The sequence below is a fragment of the Triturus cristatus genome, chromosome 12 (genome assembly GCF_964204655.1).
Source record: "Triturus cristatus chromosome 12, aTriCri1.1, whole genome shotgun sequence".
NCBI lineage: Eukaryota > Metazoa > Chordata > Amphibia > Caudata > Salamandridae > Triturus > Triturus cristatus.
The window spans coordinates 443,420,229-443,433,127 of NC_140595.1; the positions used below are offsets into that span (position 1 = coordinate 443,420,229).

The 12,899-nt window shown below is 41.6% G+C and overlaps 1 long non-coding RNA gene across 1 annotated transcript; it reads left to right on the plus strand.

Moving 5' to 3' along the window:
• The first annotated feature begins 6,360 nt into the window (after positions 1–6,360).
• LOC146776080 (uncharacterized) lies at positions 6,361–11,198 on the plus strand. The gene is made up of 2 exons (XR_014972213.1): positions 6,361–6,480; positions 8,910–11,198. It is a non-coding gene; the product is annotated as an uncharacterized LOC146776080 (long non-coding RNA).
• The last annotated feature ends 1,701 nt before the right edge of the window (positions 11,199–12,899 follow it).

Sequence of the window (12,899 nt, forward strand, 5' to 3'; positions counted from 1 at the left end):
TCATCAGTGGGGCCAGCCTATTTGCTAAGATCTTAGCATACAATTTAGCGTCCGTATTCAGCAGTGACAGAGGCCTATACGAAGCACAGTTATCTGGTTGCTTCCTGGGCTTGAGTATAGTAATCAAAATAGCCTCTCGCTTTGTAGGCAGCATAGTGCCTTCCTTTACCATTTCCTCAAACAGGTTCATCAGATGGGGAACAAGTGTACCTTGGTATGCTTTATAGAAGGCCACAGTCAGTCCATCAGAACTCAGCGCTTTATCATTTGGCATGCTTTTTAATGCAGCTATTATTTCAGTCGGACAGAGAGTTTCCATAAATGTTTCCCTATCAGCATTTTCAAGCCATGTTATTGCGATATGGGCAAGGTACTCCTCATCTGATTCACTTATGCTGGTTTCCCGCGTAGTATATAGTGTTGTGTTATAGTCATCAAAGACCTCTACTATCTGGGATGTTCTCCCAACGAGGCCACCAGCTATAGTGCGTATGTGTGTAACCTCATTTTCTCCCCTAGGAGGCCGTATTATCTTAGTGAGAGTCGAGTTGGGCCTTTCACCTTCTGCGTATACCCGTGCCATAGCATATTTGCCAAAGTGCATAACCTCCATGGCTGCAAGCTCGTTATATTCGTCTATCTTTTCCTGTATTTGAACTAGTACGTTGGGTCCTCCTCCCTCTCGTTGCTCCTTGTCCAGAATGTCTGGCGTCTTCTCCACCCTCTGTAATTGTCTTCTAATAGCCTTAAGGGCCCTGACATGCTTTGTTATAGACATTCCTCTAATGTAGACTTTAAATGCCTCCCAGATGGTGCACATCTTAGGTACGCTGCCTAAGTTCGTGGCAAAGAATTTGTCTACTGCCTCTCCCAGCTCCTTGTGGAACATGGGGTCCAACAGGGAGTACTGTGGAAAGTGCCAGGCGCACTCCCTCTGCTGCAGATCGTCTATTGCCATGCTGATCATGACTGGGGAGTGACCTGAAAGTGCACGTGCCATGTGGGAACAATCAGTGATGCTGGGCAAGAGCTCTCTTGATGCGAACCAATAATCTCTTCTGGTGTGGGTGTCATGTACTGTGGAGTAATGCCTATATTCTCTGCACTTAGGTGCCCTGGTACTCCAGACATCTGCCAGGTCCTCCCCTGCTGCAATAGCAGCCAAGGTTCTATCTGCCCTGGAGTGGCATCTCTGGGGGCCCTTTGACTTATCTAATTCTGGATCTTGTGTACAATTGAAATTCCCGCCCCATAATTGTAGCATATGTGAGCATGGCGCAATTTTGGAGTGTACAGAATGACAGAATTGAGGGTGGTTGTGATTTGGGCCATTCACAACAACCAGTAACATTTTTAAATTCTCTTTATAACATTTAGCTATGACAAATCTGCCTCCTTTATCAATTTCAATTTCCCATGCTCTCAGCCCAGAGTTTCTGACCACCCACGCCAACACCCCTCTGGCGTGAGACGTAAACCCGGAAGCTATGCATGTCCCTCTCATTCTCCTGGGAATTAGCACACCCGCACCCTGAGGAAGATGTGTCTCCTGAAGTACAGCCACATCTACGCAATGTCGTTCTAAATAGGCAACTATTTTGCGAATTTTCCTATGGTCATTAAGACCTCTAACGTTCCATGTCAGGAACTTAACATGACACTGAGTGTTAGTGACTTGAGCATCAGCCATTTCCTACCTTCCTGCCCCTGCACGTGTTGTCCACTTTTCTTAACTTTTCTCCTGAACTGTACTTGCTCTTGTAAGAATTACAGATCCTGATTACTGACAAACTGTTTTCCCATGGTCCCTCCCCCCTCCCACGCCATAGCCTGCTCCCTTTGGCTTGGCTAATTTTCAAGTAGATAACCCCTTCCCCCCTAAACAAACATATCACCCGGTGTGGATTACACTCAAGGGTGGTGGATGCCTTTCACTAGGCATCTCTCAGTGGCCTGTTCCACCCAGCTTATCTTTTATTCAAGATACTCATATTTCTCGTTACTTACACCTATCTCCAACTACACCATTAGCTACTATTAAACATAGCATATCCTGATATCATGCAGCTACATAATGACAGTTATTACATACACCTCAAGGCTGTCAGAGAGCTTGTGTTGTATGCTAGTGACCCCCTAAATATTCATGAACACATTTACATTCAATCCAGCTTGGTTCTGAGATGTTATGCAGCACAACCTTACTTATTCCGATTCTCTATGTTTACCAGCGTCACTTTCCACCATCTTCTGTGCAGCTTTCTTCTGTACCTCCTTAATGCACTTTTAAGTTCTTGTTGCAGTGCCTGTGGATCATTGTATATTGTAGTCTTGCCATCCAATGTTACTTGTAATCTAGCAGGATATAACATGGAGTATTCTACGTGCAGTTCGCATAATTTCTGTTTCATAGGCGCAAATTGCCTACGCGCCTTCTGAACTTGAGCTACAAAGTCACGCAACAGTGCGAGCTCCGATCCTTAATACTGTAGCGCATGTAGCTCCCTGGCCTTTCGCAGAGCAGCACCTCTATCTCTGTATTTCAGCAATCTCGCCATCACCGGCCTCTGAGCGGCCCCGGGAGGCGGCCTGGGAACCAGTGATCGATGAGCGTGCTCCTCAACTACGAACACCGTGGAGAACGTTTTGCGGCACAGTATACACACTAACAACTGTTCTACAAATAACTCCATGTTTCTAGTCTCTGTGGATTCAGGTAGTCCCAAAATTCACACATTATTGCACCTTGAGCACGCTTCCAAGTCTTCAGCCTTTTCACGCAGCATCGCCAGCATTTTACCCATCTGTTTCTGCACTGTACTAGCTTCCACCTGCAAGTCCTCTGCTTCTGACACCCTGCACCCCACCATATCCAGTCTCTCAGCATGTCTATCTACTCACTCCAACATGCGGTCCATCCTATATGCCAGTGAATCTATTTTCCCATCTATGGAGGTCAGAAGTTTTACATTTCATAAAACATCCTTCCAGATCAGTTTGAACAGTACCAGTTGACTACACATCATCATAAACTTTATTTCGGTCCTGAGACCATAAAAGTGCAAATGCATAAAATTCATACATACAGGGTTATTACATACAAAAAAGACATCAGTGATCAGCTACAAATAGAACTCCATTACTTAAAAATTGGATAAGAGAATAAAATGAGACAGAGCACTAAAAAGCAGGATCAGCAAGGGCCATAATGATGTAACTCACAACTTTAAAAAGATGGCTAACTGTCGTACTAAAAATCTCATTTACTTAATTATGTGTCCATGTAACTTAGGTTACATTGGAGAAACATCTAGAGAAATTAGAATTAGAATCAATGAACATAAGTCTGCAATTCGTACCAGTAAGAGGAATGTCCGTTTAGTAGAACACTGGTTAGTGAATGGACACAAGGTCGAACATCTGAGATGGTGTGTCATTGAAACAAACACATGGGGTAGAGAACTTACTACAAAACGCAAAAAACGTGAGCAATTCTACATGTCTAAATTCAAGACTTTTAGACAGGGATTAAACAGTAAAGAAGACTGGGAAAGATTAATTTAAGGAGACGCCGTTTTTTGTCCTTGTTTCTATTTTATTCTATTTTATTTATTTTTTCATTTTATTTCATTTTATTTTATTTTATAGGGTGACTCGCATTGTCATTTCCTAACTGTGCTCGTGTTTAGGGCCGTCTGTACATCTATCCGGGATGTTTTATCTCGATGGTCACATACAATTATATTTTGCTCTGTTTTGGGGTGTATATTTCCCCACTTTGTGTCTGTGACCAACGCTGTGCGTAGTAGATATCAATCTGGGATGTTTTATTCCTATGATTTAGATATAACTTCATTTAATGAAGTTTTCATACTTCCCCATCCCAACATGGCCGCCAACTTTCAGCTGAATGGACGTGTGACATATTTAGTGACTGTTATTGTCATCAATAGATACTCGGATACTATAAAACTGTCCAAAATACTATGTCATGACGAAGAGATATCTGGGTACGTTTGCGCCTATACCGATGAGGTTGTTAATTCGATAGATCTTTTGGAGCAGCGGGTTCCAGCATAGCACTCATCACACATTTCAAAGATGGCCGCCGCTCTTGCCATAAATTACAATTATATAAAGGCTTTATTTTTCTTTTTGATTCTTCACAAATAAGTCGGCGCCCGTTCTGCACAAATTAGAAATTTGAAAGTAGTGAACTCTATATAGAGCGAAAATCAGTATAAATTAAGATGGAAAGCTACGTAATATTTACAAACCGGTTGGATCACATGACACGTACCAAGATATTTAAACTGCGCTCCGAGTCAGGACGTTCACGTATCCTGACCCGGAAGACGTTCGTAGCGAGTAGGGAGGCCGCAGTACTTTTATCAGGTAAGAGCTGGGCACATCAAGTATTTGCTCATTAGCCTCTCCATCAAAGAACTTAGACAGCGCGAAAGTTAATGCGAAGGTCTAAGTTAGTGAACGCTATGGCTCTTCATTAAAGAGACAGAGCAGTTTAGCCTAAATGGGGAGATCGCGGTACAGTGATGGTGTGGAAGATATCCATTGGACCTAAACTCGTTAGATATGTTACCTCTGTTGTAAGAGATCGATATGTTACCTCCGTGGTAAACATAATCCCTTTATGCAGACATATGTCTTATACTTTTCCTCGTGAACCATAAACTTTTGGTCTCACACCTCTTATTAAAACAGGATGATTAGCAAATGTGTTAAGCCAAAAAAAGTACCTTTTTGTGGCGTAGAATCACATTTCCTTTTGTATACATATTTGAGAATACCTCATAAATTGGACCTTCTGTGTGACTTAGTTCGCATAGTTTTAATATCTAAGTCATAAATAGCCGATAGTCGGTTCTAGTAAGGGGTTAAGACAACCTTCCCCTTTGTTTTGACACAATAGAGTAACTATTGACACCGATGGCTGGGATATGAACAAATGTTCCTTTCTGCTGTGTCTTTACAGATTTAATTTACTTTGTTGCAATACCCAGATAGCAACATAACCAGGCAACGATCAACTTATACCATAAAGTATTATCTCTAATACTATAGCCTTTACCGCATTGGAGCATACCAATATCAATAATTATTCTATGTTTTCTTCCTAGTTCTATTTTGTCAAATATAACAAAAGACGTTATGATACAAGTTACAGGCACGCTCACGGCTCACCTGTATTGTTCATAAAACGACACTGGTTTTTAATGGTAAATTTGTTGTCTTAGCCATTATTACACTTGGAATCAAAAACTGTGTGGCCACATAACCTTATACTTATTTTCTTTACTTCCAACTCTTTAAAGGGCATTGATTATTATTTCCTACTACATTGGTGACTCCTACGAATGCAGTTGTGAAGAAATAGTACCACATAAGAAGGTACGCCGTATTTAATTGTGAACAGGTTGTAGTCCTATGTGGGTTTTAGCAATTACCCCATTGGGCAACGTTACTCTGCAAACACTAGTGACCATCAAAACCCATTAAATCTTCATTTACGTATATCTCATTCAACTTTTCTCAGGACATTCCTGACTTTATTTACTCCGAAGAAAGTTAGTCTTCCCAATTGAATAAGGGATTAATGACTTTTCTGTCTGTAGTGAATCAGCCACTTTTGTGGTCTGACACCCTATGATGACCCTCAACCACCACCATTTTGTACTGACTTAAGTGTGTTATGTTACCTTAGCCTTAATGTAGGATGGGTTTGCATATGCCTGCTTTTCTTCTGTCTTTTAGTGGAATAGTCTTTCCAAGAATAGATGGTATGGGATGTTGAGGTGCAGTCTTGTGGGTGGTGGTGCACACATGTGCTCAATGTTGTATACTGAGGGATTAAGTGTATAATGTTATTTGGGTTAGGTGAATTATGACTTTGACCTATTGGCTTTGACATAGTCTAATGTCATTCTGCCTTCTGACTTTACCTTGCTTCAAACTTTTCTGTGTGCACAGTGGTGCTTGTAAGTTGTGTGGATGAGAATTATAGGTGCAGACGATTGCCTTTGACAGGGCCTCATGTCTGACTCTGCCTTGCTGCTGCATGCACAGCCGTGCTTGCAAGTTGTTTGGGTTATTAACATTCAAGGTCTTGGTGTTTTCCTGAGTAATTGTTTTTGTTTAGTGTACTGTGGAAGGCCTTGTGAGAGCTTCGTCAAGACAGAGGCTGGAAGAAGTGCGAATGGAGGAAGAGACTTGAGAGCTCCTTACTGCCATGGAGATGCTTGCTTGGAACTTGGCCAGTTCTGGTAAAATTCCTCTGGTGGTGGGAGGAGGTCTTTCACGAATCTTCTAGTGTGTTTATAGCTGAGGGTTGCAGGCTGAGAGACTGGGAGTTTGGATTCCGAGCGATGGCAGACGTGTCTATCTCGGATTGAACCCTGGCTTGCTGAGCTCTGATCCCCGGCTGTAATTCCCCCAGTCAGAAGTGGGCAGTGTATGCACCAGGTGATGCATTGAGTTGTGTGGTTGTTTAATCATTGGAGGTGTTTTCTTTGTGGTGTGGGAGGTGCACATCCAGAGCACTCCTCTGCTCTCTATATATGTATATATTTCTGATCTCTTGCAGGACGTCCAGTGTACCTTATCTTATATCAATTATTGCTTGTTTATTAATCAGTATTATAGTTTCCTCAGTTATTGATTCATGCCTTTAGATTATAAGTTTGCTACATATATTTGAATCTTATGCATTTGGTATCTGAGATTGCCTTTGCTTAGAGAGTATTATGTAATAAACCCCAAGCCTTATTCTAAAAGTGATAGAGTCTTTGCAATTTTTTAAATAAAACCCCTTTTCAAAAGGTGCTGTTTGTTTTGTGTTGCAGTCTTGCTGTGCCAGGAGTGGTAAGACATGCTATTTGCCTCCCAGGTGGGAGTGCAGGGATTGGGTGCGGCTTATTGGTGAGAAGCCACATTCAAAACATTTTGGCGTAGTCGGCAGGATCTGAACATTGATTTAAAAGGGGAAGAAATAAGTTTTTTTTTTTTTTTAGAAATTGAAAGCAGACTCTTGGATATCAATTGATTTATTTGCATGGGGGTAGCCCATATGATGTGCTGGCTCGTGAAGTGAGATAATTGTGCTGAGTTAGAATTGGTGAGTGTGTGTGTTTTGTAAAAAGTGCTTATAAATAGCTTGCTACGTGAGGCAGAAAGGGCTGGCTCCCTTTCAAGTGTTTGTTAAGGAATGCATATAAAATGTTTTCAGTTGCAAAGTGAATGTAAGATATCAGAGCATAATTCTGAAACGTGGAACTCCCTTGAGATTCCAGACTCCGGAGTTGCGATGCAGGGTGTTAATCAGCGGGAGATTAATGACATTTTAGACAGAGACAGCGGTGTTATTTTAAATGTGTTCGTTAATATGCATCAAACATGTGAGCATTTGCTAAAAGAACGTAGTGAGTTGAAAACAGAGCTAGTTGATGCCCAGTTTGAAAATATATCTTTGAAGACAGAATTAAACGTGTACCAGGCTGTGAAGCTGTTTACTTTGACCTGCCAGAATGATTCAGATGTGCCAGGAAGGAATGTGCAGGAAAGTGAACAGACTAACGTTTTAGGCTTAACGATCACCGGTTGCGGACATAAATTAGACATGACAGTGAATGATACATTTTGCTTCGAAAGAGAAATGCAACAATATGATTTTGAATGTCAACAGCAGATTGTGTACAATAAGTCTGATATGTGGTCACTTCATAAACATGAACATTTATTTGGTGAGTTAATTCAAGAGCAATGTGCCCTTTTTAGTTACAGGAAAGTGCAGGGAAATAACAGGTCACTTTTAAATGCAGATGCTGGACAAATGTTGTGCTTTTGCGCACCAACAGATACTGGACAGAACAGAGTTAGAGAAAATGTGGTTTGCCTATGGGAGATTGCAATGGTTATTAAGTGGCATGTACAGACAGAAAAACTGTTTGCACAGGATTTGATAGAAAGTCCTGAAGTGGAGTTTGAAACACAAGATTTCCCAGTGAAGGTGCCCTATGTTATAAAGGAAATTAATTTGAAACAGTACAGAATGCCAGATGGGCGGGAAGGGATCAGTGAGATCATTCAGGGCTTGACAGATTGAGGTGGTGACCCTAATTGTGTAGCATGTGTGCAAATATACCTTCTTTGACTGATGCTGTCCCAGATATTGTTACAGAAGTAGCATGGGACTTGATATGTGACTTTTGATATTGCCAATGCTTTTTTCTTTTTGATATGTCAAGAGCAGTTTAGTTTTTTTTTTCATGAGGTGATAGACTAATGACAGTTAAGAATTTGCTTGAATTAGTTAAACAGAATGGGGGAGCATTTTCAGATTAAAGAATGTGAAGTCTTGCTGGAGGTCAGGAGAGGTTAAAGCTGTTTTTCCTCTCAGACATGTAAAGAGTTGTTCATTTGAAAGCGTCTTTCAGATTGATGTTTGGGAGGCTTGCAAAGGCGCAGGTCCCCCGCCGCCCCCCCCCATGAGGAGAGTCCAGACGAAAGTTGGCAGGAGTGCAGATCACTTCGACCTTGAAGGAGATAAGGTGTGAGCTAGAGACAGCCGAGAAGTCTCTGCTTGTTATGTTTGGCAAGGGGCCATTTAGTGTCCGCAGAGATTTGTGAAGGGGGGCAGCACCTGTGAGGGGTGCAGTGAGAGAAGTGAGAGAAGGAGACTGCCCCAGCCCTTCTTGCTGTGTATAGAAAAAGAGGGATTTTACCAAGAATTCACAGGCTAAAGTGTTGGTAGTATTCTTAGACAATTCCCCAGAGCTGGAGGAGACCTATGTAGACAGAAATTAAAATATTGTATTTTTAGAAATGCAAGACGGAAGAAGTGTACTTTTGAAAAATGTTTTTTGCAAGAAGAGTGATGCTTGTTTCTTTTTCAGATTCGCCCAGTTCTCCGCGTGTGAGTGGGACTCCCTTCTCCCGTGTGAGTGGGGCCCTCCCTCTCCCCCCCTCCCCTCCCCCCCAAGCCTGGAATGATCGCCAGACCAGACGGTGGCGGCTGATGCCTGTGGCCGACTAGAATGGATGGGGTCCTCCCTTGTCAAGGAGATACAGCTGCTGATATATACCAGAGAGCATGATGGACTGCTTCTATCCAAGCAAAAAGGGATCAGCAAAGTGTGGAACTGTTTCCTTCACGTGAGGCCAACTTTACATGCATGGAGGCTGTGTGACTTTCACACAGGGTGACTCCTTATATAAAAGTGAAGAAGAGGGAACTACAGGATGTGCTTTGCCAGAACTGTTTTATCAACGTGAAGTTCAGATGCGATGGGAGATGGCTGTGTGTTTTTTCACACAGAAGGACTGTTTTTGTTTTTATGAATGAAGACCTATAGAGACGATTTGTTACGATCGGCGTAGATATTTTCTGAGTTAGTGAACAGTAATAACCTGTAGCTGTTGCTACAATATATGAGTTTGGCAGTAGAGTTTCCAGTTTAACCATTAGAGGCATTAGGAGCATTCAAAAGCTTGATTCATTTATTTTGTGTATCCATTCAACATGTATCCATATATATATGAGCTATTTCTAGATGCACCTGAGTTATTGCTTTTACATGTATTTAGAGAATGCAGACTTTATTTGCTCTAAAGTGATTATCATATACTTTTGATGAGTTTTTCAGTTTTGCAATGGAGCATTTCGATCATAGTTGCTTTTTAGTCATGATTTGTTTTGAATTATGTATTTTTGTGTAGCCACTTCAACACATGAGTTGCTGTTTCAACTTGTGCTTTTTAGTAGTTGTGCCTTTCAATTCAGAAATATGGTCTTAAATGATTTTGCTTTCAGTTGAGATATGCAGTGCTTCAATGATAGTTTTGTTTTTTCGTTATGATATACAGTTGCTATTTGCTTTGCAATGATTTCATTTTTGCAGTTAAGAGATGCAGTGCTTCATTAGATTTTGTTTTTGAAATATGTGAATGGTGATGATCAAGGGTCATGGGGTGCAATGTAGTGAATCAGCCACTTTTGTGGTCTGACACCCTATGATGACCCTCAACCACCACCATTTTGTACTGACTTAAGTGTTTTATGTTACCTTAGCCTTAATGTAGGATGGGTTTGCATATGCCTGCTTTTCTTCTGTCTTTTAGTGGAATAGTCTTTCCAAGAATAGATGGTATGGGATGTTGAGGTGCAGTCTTGTGGGTGGTGGTGCACACATGTGTTCAATGTTGTATACTGAGGGATTAAGTGTATAATGTTATTTGGGTTAGGTGAATTATGACTTTGACCTATTGGCTTTGACATAGTCTAATGTCATTCTGCCTTCTGACTTTACCTTGCTTCAAACTTTTCTGTGTGCACAGTGGTGCTTGTAAGTTGTGTGGATGAGAATTATAGGTGCGGACTATTGCCTTTGACAGGGCCTCATGTCTGACTCTGCCTTGCTGCTGCGTGCACAGCCGTGCTTGCAAGTTGTTTGGGTTATTAACATTCAAGGTCTTGGTGTTTTCCTGAGCGATTGTTTTTGTTTAGTGTACTGTGGAAGGCCTTGTGAGAGCTTCGTCAAGACAGAGGCTGGAAGAAGTGCGAATGGAGGAAGAGACTTGAGAGCTCCTTACTGCCATGGAGATGCTTGCTTGGAACTTGGCCAGTTCTGGTAAAATTCCTCTGGCGGTGGGAGGAGGTCTTTCACGAATCTTCTAGTGTGTTTATAGCTGAGGGTTGCAGGCTGAGAGACTGGGAGTTTGGATTCCAAGCGAGGGCAGACGTGTCTATCTCGGATTGAACCCTGGCTTGCTGAGTTCTGATCCCCGGCTGTAATTCCCCCAGTCAGAAGTGGGCAGTGTATGCACCAGGTGATGTATTGAGTTGTGTGGTTGTTTAATCATTGGAGGTGTTTTCTTTGTGGTGTGGGAGGTGCACATCCAGAGCACTCCTCTGCTCTCTATATATGTATATCTTTCTGATCTCTTGCAGGACGTCTAGTGTACCTTATCTTATATCAATTATTGCTTGTTTATTAATCAGTATTATAGTTTGCTCAGTTATTGATTCATGCCTTTAGATTATAAGTTTGCTACATATATTTGAATCTTATGCATTTGGTATCTGAGATTGCCTTTGCTTAGAGAGTATTATGTAATAAACCCCAAGCCTTATTCTAAAAGTGATAGAGTCTTTGCATTTTGTTAAATAAAACCCCTTTTCAAAAGGTGCTGTTTGTTTTGTGTTGCAGTCTTGCTGTGCCAGGAGTGGTAAGATATGCTATTTGCCTCCCAGGTGGGAGTGCAGGGATTGGGTGTGGCTTATTGGTGAGAAGCCACATTCAAAACACTGTCTCTTGTATTCTAATAGGTAGGTCTACATAGCATGGATGGATCATGTGTTGTTTTTTAGCCCATTACGGGTATTGCAGTCATAGTTTTCTGTTATAAGTAGTTTTGGGTCGCAATGGGTAACTAGACATTAATGTTTAAACCTGAAAAATAGGGAACGCAAATGGAATGTAACATGAGGAATGTTATTGAGTAAGTATCAGCTAATATATTGCTATATTATTCAATATTGTTTTTTTTCCCTGTATTGAAGAAGGTGGTTGATCCATGTCTCACCGAAACGCCCCGTCGACTGCTTTGTAGTTATCTTTGTTTTTATCAACACTTCTGTGTTACATATTATGAAATTGTTTTTAATTGTTTTTTAATTGTGCAAGATCTTTTGTGTTTAATTTAAATAATTATGAATAAAAACTGAATTTTAACATGTTACCTGTTGTTCTTTTGCCTTCCTGTTCTAAATGTACTTATTTGCTATTGTTATTCCCTTGCAACTGGTGTTTGAATAACTGTTTTACACTTGTTAACACTGTGATACTGGAACACTGTATAACACAACACATGATCCACATAAATCTTTAGGTAGGGACCTGTTCAGTTTTTCTATTGATTACCCTGTCCCTACTTCAGTTTATAGGGTTCCTCCTCCGTTTTTTTCACTATCTTCTGTGTCTGGGACACAGGGCCCAGATAGAGTGACGAGAAGTGATCAAATTAAGCTGCTGTTAAAATATTAATAGTCAGAGGCAGGGGTCTATTAGCATCCCCCTAGTTACTAGAAGCCAGAATTGCTGGGAATCTTTTTTGGCATAGGCCTCTCTGATTTGCTCCCATCTATTCTTGTCCCATTCCCTTTTTGCTCTAGCCTGGGCTAGCTTGTAATATCTCCTCACTTCCCGTATTTGCTTCACATTGTTAACCCCTTCAGTGCCCATGACGAGATAGTCTCGTCATGGAGCGCGGTTGCGCTGTGCCCATGACGAGACTATCTCGTCATGAACCCCGCCCGCTAATTCAACGCCCGGCACAGGGCGGGGAAAGGGCGGGGCACAGAAGGGGTTAATGCTGATTGCATGGGCTAGTTGTTGTCGAAGGCTCCTGTACTCTTTGGTGTACCAGGCAGACTGCAACCTAGTCTTCTTTCCAGTTGCCTGGGGACATCTTGGTTCGCTAAAACAAGTAGGCTGTTGTTTAAATAAATAGTCATAGCAGGCTGGGATCTCGTCCAGCCCTCCCTGGTGCAGAGCCAGTCTATGTAGTTCTACAGAACTTGCCAAAAGATTAGACTTGATTTTTTTGAGTGTATCTACATCCATAGTTACCTGGGATCATTTTAGATGCGTATTGTCATTTGTTGAGTGAACCTCCCTAGACGTAAGGGTGATGTTAGGGGAACTCTGGGGATATTCCAAGGGGATTCCAAGTGCAGTTCCACTGGGTTGTGGTCGCTGTCTGTGGTGTGACCCACAGTCATATCGACCAATCTAGGTTCCAATCTCAGATCCAACAGAAATTAGTCTATACGACTTATATTAGTGGTTCTTTTATATGTATTGGCCCTCATTTTATTTGATTTT